General features: G+C 33.3%; 1 non-coding gene across 1 annotated transcript; it reads right to left on the reverse strand.

Moving 5' to 3' along the window:
* Nucleotides 1–3,522: 3,522 nt before the first annotated feature.
* Nucleotides 3,523–3,637, reverse strand: LOC123689676. The gene has a single exon (XR_006750588.1). It is a non-coding gene; the product is annotated as a U5 spliceosomal RNA (small nuclear RNA).
* Between the last annotated feature and the right edge of the window lie 2,985 nt (nt 3,638–6,622).

The following is a 6,622-nucleotide window of genomic DNA, read 5'->3' on the forward strand; positions in this document are numbered from 1 at the left end:
TATCTTTAACTTACAGATTTTAACGCTTCCCAACTTAATTTTGTTGTATTTAAGTGAATAAGAAAATTTCATCCAAATATCACAGTTGTACACCTGCTACCAAAAGTTTACAACGAAATACCAAAACGTGATGAAAATAGCGGATGCATTGAGAGATTCGCGTCACGTTTTAACCGGGGATCGAACTGGGACTGCGAGCATCGATCTAATCAGCTGAGATATACCAAGTATTACATTTCACCTATAGTTAAGGGAATGAAATTGAAAAGGAATTCAATGTCAAGGGATAGGGTGTAATTTTTTTATCGAGAATGATGAGAGGAGAAATATTTTTACTTTACTTATAATAATTAGAATATTGTATGCGCCTATAATTGGGTTAGCACTTGGCTTGTGTTGTAGTGACTACTTTGTTGGTGCAATAAATAAATAAATTTGGAAAAAAGGTTGATAGAAGAATTAGAAGCGATAATAGGACGCGAATGGAGAAAGAAAGCCATGGACAGAATCAGTTGGAAAAGGCTGGAAGAGGCCTTTACCCGCGAAAGGGTTTCGATCGACGGTACCGAATTTAGCTAATCTATAGGATATATAACAAGATAAATAAAATAATGTATAAAATGTAAAAAAATATTCTAGCGTGATTGGAAATGATAAAGGCTTTATTAATAATAATAAACATTATGTGCCTGATCGTTGACTTCGGAGTTTTTTACGCGATGATTTTCCTCATCCCGATTATGATACGTAAGATAAGAATTATATATATATAAAGTAATTATACTGATGCTGTACTGTCCTATGGTTAATGCAACGATAAATGGTGAGAATGAACAGGTGTAGTCATAATGATCCATTCATTAATATTATTACGTCTTTGCAAGGCTCACTGTGAATGTAGGTACATTGTACAAGCGCAGAATCTACATAATCCCTGCTCAAATGGATTTGACGGTAAGCGATAGTTTACGCAAAGCACTGGGTAATATAATCGTAATGAGTATATAAGTGAAAAAAGGATTGTGTGGTTTTATGAAACCACGGTAAAAGTGAAACTTTTTTTCACATTACACATATTTAATTTAAATTTTGTGGAATAGTATTCCATTAAGGGTTTAAAAAAATCGCTTTACCAATCTTAATTTTATACTTGGAAAATTGGAATGATAATGGGAAATAAAAAAGTTTCACTTTAATTATTATCGACAACATTTACACACTGACAGTAACAAACAAAATAGCGTGGAGCACTGGCACAAATGAATGACAGTCTATACACTACACAGTCAGCTGCTACTAACTATTGGCGCCGCCATATTGGCCTTGGCTGCTATGACGAGCGCCTGTCACTTTATCCCTACTCCGCGGCCGACCGTCACGCGACATGTGTCACACAGACCAAAAAGTTTCACTTTAATAATAATACTCAAAGGTTTAAAGCATATACTGCTTTCCAAGTAAAAACGTACCCTTTTTTTCTAGGATTAGAAAATGGATTGCCTGTTGTTTCCAATTTAATAAGGACTCTTATACAATTTTGTTTTTATGAATCTTAGTACTAAACAAGATCCCGATCTATCTTCGAAGGTTCGTAAAATTTATTGATGCAATAAAAAATTAAGGCACTCGCACTCATAATCTAAATCTTTGGCAATAAATCGGAATATCAATAAACAAAAGATTTGTTTATTTATTTTAAAAATAACGATTAAGTAAGACATCATTAATTGATTTATTATTTGCAAACAGTTTCATATGAGCAATGATAGTTCTAAACTTTAATTTAATTATATTTTGAAGTTCACCACATCATACTTAATACTATATCTATGGTTTATGTTAACTATTTCATTTAAAATCTATGTGAATTTAGGTAAACATAAATGTTTCAAGAATTTTAAAAATAAATGATATATATATAAGGTAAAATAAAAAACATAATAACAAACTAGATTTTATTAAGCACAAAAAATACAAGCAATACAGTGGATTAGGTACGAAATAGGCACTTAACAATGCTTTCTTCAGATCAGCCTACTACCGAATATATCGAGCTTCGGATAAGCACTGTCTAATCCGTTATTATCGCATGGAATTGAAATTGAAAGAGAGGTGCCTTTTATTTTGCTTATCCCGAGGCTTCAGTTAAAAAAAATCTAATTAAGTCTTCAGTGGGCAGCTGGAGCCCACTGTAGTATTTCAGAACGGATTCAACCTTTCTTGAAAGTCCGGCAACACACTTGCGAGCCTTCTGTGAGTGTGAGTTCATGTGTCCTTCTGCCCGTGTACGTCCTATAACATAAAAAAGATTAGTAAAGTTTGCACTTATGTTTGCACACTCGCTGTCTTGTTTTGATGGCCGCAAAAACCTTATTTCTGCTAGTTTTAGTAGACAAAACGTATAGCCTTACCAAACGAAATAACGAAAACACGATCTCCAATTGCAATACAAACAAGCGATTTGAATTAATCTACAATCTAGATAGTCTAGATCCGCGCATGCCATGAGCCTAGCTTGCGGGATTACAAAGGCCGGCGTCTGTTTTTAATTAAATACTGCTATGATGACAGTAAACAGCCTTTAAATGCCTGACACATTATTTATAGCACGAACTGCTTTTCGGAACGTAGTTGCAATAAAAGGTCACTCAGTATCTGCAAATTTTATTAGTTCTAAAAACGCGAGCCAACGTATGCATAAAACAAATACTGCTATATTAAAAACAATATTTACGATTGTGTTGGTGAACGTAACTTCCGTCCGGGTTTAAATTTTATATACATTAGGACGTTTCTGACCAAAATATCAAGCCTCTCTTAAAAGCCTTGAGGGGTCGCTCTAACGACTGGAAATTTGTGATTTGGGCGAAGCAGTTAATTTTCTCCCAAATTGACAATTCTACCAGAATTTCAAGTGTCAAATGTTTTATTTATTATCGACCGATAGCCGAACCCGGTTTGGTCAAAGATCAAGATCTTATTCAGACATAGTTGATACAAGATTTTTCTATAGAAAATTGCACCTAAATATACAACGACCCACTTCTCGTAATTAAGATAGTAGTTAACAACAACAGTAAGGAACTTTACAGTTGAATAAACGTCATATATTATGAAGGTGTATCCGTATGACATGAAATTCAATGAATGTTTGCGGCTTCGCCACTCGCTGCCCGAATTCCGAATGGTTTTAATATTTGAATAATTGAATGGATGTTCATTGTAAGTTCTGTTTGTCGAATCTCATCAGTGGCTTGAATTATGTAATGCAATTTTACCAATGCTTTTATGACTTAAACAAAAAATACATTAAAAATGTCTGCTACGGGCGATCTTGGAAGGAGTAATGGAAAGTATGATAAGCAGCATTATATATATGTATACATACATATTTGTATAACGTAATACGTATATATGATTATATCATAAAGTTATTACTTTTCTTATAGACTTATACAGGTAGCCGTTTAGCATTAAAAAAAATTATATGATAATTGGTATTTATTGCATTGGATTTTATAAGCCCTACCTACGTAGAGTGTCAAAAATTGAGTAAGACTCATTTGAGTGTTCCCCTCCACGGAAATCTTTAGTAAAAGGCGAAAGATTTATACGTTTTGAAGGGAAACCAGAGTACAGTTAAATAATAACATCAAGGTAATACACCTTTCGATCGAGTATTCGATAGCGCGTTTTATTTAATGTACAGCGCCATCTTGTGATACTATTCTGAATTACTCGAACTGTTAAGCATACCTACTCTTAGCGCCGCGACCGTCTACAATCATTAATCCTATACCACATTGTCATAATGGGCTTTAAAAGAATTCATAGCGTAGAACATTGCAATATCAAATCTTCTTATAAATATCAAAAATTCACTGAAAACTCTAACAACCTAAAAAGCTTAATAAAGCTATACTTAATATATTAAGTACACTTTGCGGAATGTTACCCTCAGGGTGGATTATAATGAGGTTCCGCGAAAAAATGTTTTACGCTTTGTCAAAATGCCATAGGGCCATACAATAAAAGACCCTTTTGAATAATTAATACGCGATTTCTCTTTAATGTCTCTAGGATAAATACATTTTCTCACTCAAATAAGTGAAGAACTTTTTGTGGAACATTTTTCTAATCCTCATTATCAATCTTAAAATTTATTCAATCTTACAATTTGTTTTGAACAAAAAAAGTATAGTTCTCTACGTGACTAAATCTAAAATGCTAATATGAAAACCCTAGGTCAAATATGCCATGCCTGTATAATTCCATTGATTTTTTTAACACCGCTTTTCTTTACAACAATTATTTACTCTCGTAAATTCAGTATTTCATTCATACATATATTAATGATTTGAATATATGCAGTACAGAGTAATTATCCAAAGTATTTTCAACAAGAACATCGTTGTGAAATATGTCTTCTATAACGAAAGTACCAAAAATCATAATTTGATTTCCTCGGTTTAACGTATGCAATAGCTAAATTGATCAGGTTATTTAAACCTTTTTAGGTTATTGATTAGAGAAATAATTCCCTTTCTAAATTTAAAATTAATATTTATAAATTCATCCAACCATTAAACATTTAAACAACCCGCCAAAGCGCTTGTCGAAGTAAAATTCTTATTAACTTGTAAACAAACGTCTATTACACGTTAAATTGTCACTGTTACATCACAAAAATGTATGTACAATGCATTTCAGATCTATAGAGGCCGCATAGGGGGATTTATCCATTGATACCCTCTTTTTACTGGATTAAGATTAAATAATTACTACTTACAAATTCAATGTATTGTTTTTTTCCCCTCAACAGTTTCTGAACAGCTGTGTGAATGTAAACAAAAGATAAGAAATGTTCGTGAAAGAACTAAATCTTTGTGGCTTTGGCGGCTGACTCCGGCGGCAATATCTGGGTTTTCTAGGAATTTGTTACAAAAGATTCATTAAAAACAGTCGCTAAGTACACCCGAACTCGTTACATCCATAATCGCTATAGCAGCATGAATTTTGTACTTAAGTATGCTTTAAATTTAAGGGACTATTTGTCGTCGTTATATCAAAATAGTCGCTACAACCAAATAGTATGAAATCCACTGTATATAATATATTGTGATCAAATATTACTATTTTTTATTCTTGATGTTCGTACTTGAAAACAGATTTACCACGCTACTTCAGTGATTGTTTTGTGTCATGTGATCAATGACCATTTATAATTAAATTTCCTATATTTAAGAGCATCGTTGGCCTAGTGGGTAGCATGCGACTCTCATCCGTGAGGTCGTAGGTTCGAACCCCGGCTGTACACCAAGGCTAACGTTTCATTCTATTTGCGCATTTGACATTCACTCGAACGGTAAAGAAAAACATCATGAGCACCGGCTTGCTCAAAGTCGACGGCGTTTCGTTTTTATTTTTTTTGTTTATATTTTATTTTACGCAAAACTTTTTACAAGTCATAAAAATACAAAGAGCAATAGAACACTATCTAAACTTACGTAACTTTACAAAACTCTAAATTACACCAAACGTTACACAAATAATCTAGAGCATCATAATTTAGACCACATCGAGTCTTTGAGGTTATCAAGATACGCCGGTAATGCTTCCTGCAACAAAAGTATTTAGGAGATATTCACTTTTATTACATAAACGTAAGGTATAATATCGTATGGCAGTTGTAAACCAACCAGCGTGTAAGGCTGGTATAGTTCTGCAAGAACTCTGCTTCACGTAACAATTGTATAGTAGTCGCCATAATGTACTAGGTATGGTGAAAGTCAAAGGAGATAATCTTTATACCATTTCTCCCACGGCAGCTAATCTCTAATCGAATGATGTGCTCGATTGCTTTATGTTTCTATCTAAGGCACTGTCCAAAAATTACAATGTCCTACTATTGTACTGTTTCTCTCTTTAGCGCAGTGTACAAATGCAGAGCGAAATGGAAAATATACAATGACAATGAGCAATGCAAATTCAAGTAGCTGCATAGTCAAAAATAATTATTGTTATATATTCTAAGTCAATGCTTAAAATGTAAAACAGTTATTATAAGAGTAAGCTTAGAGTCAGATTAAAAAAAACATAATCAAAATAAAAATAAAAAAACAAAATAAAAAAAATTATAATCGATAGTGGATACAGTTACATACTTTAAAACTCTGGAATTAAACAGATGCAGAATTGTCTGCCCTGTATCTGATTGGGGAAATATGACCCTATGGACACCCATATTAATAATGGGTACATTGCTGGCCATTGACGGAGGACAATAATTAATTAATAATTATTTATTATACCAGGCACCTTATATCTGTGCTCTGTACCTCAGATTTTACTGTTTCATGACCATTTGTTTTTCTTCTGTGCCTGACACACGCTATCGACCTTTTGGGTCTAAGTCATGTATATCTTAATACAATGTATAATACAAATATCCTAATACGTAATACGCTAACGCTTGTCACTTACGCTCATAAAATGGATCCCCTAAATTTGGCCAGAGACTGCCGTCGATATATCAACCCTCTGACGGACATATGCTATTCACACACTATACATTGTTTGTTGATAATCTTGAGATACAGTAAGACGGTTTCACATGCTTTTT

This window comes from Pieris rapae, chromosome 13 (assembly GCF_905147795.1).
Source record: "Pieris rapae chromosome 13, ilPieRapa1.1, whole genome shotgun sequence".
NCBI lineage: Eukaryota > Metazoa > Arthropoda > Insecta > Lepidoptera > Pieridae > Pieris > Pieris rapae.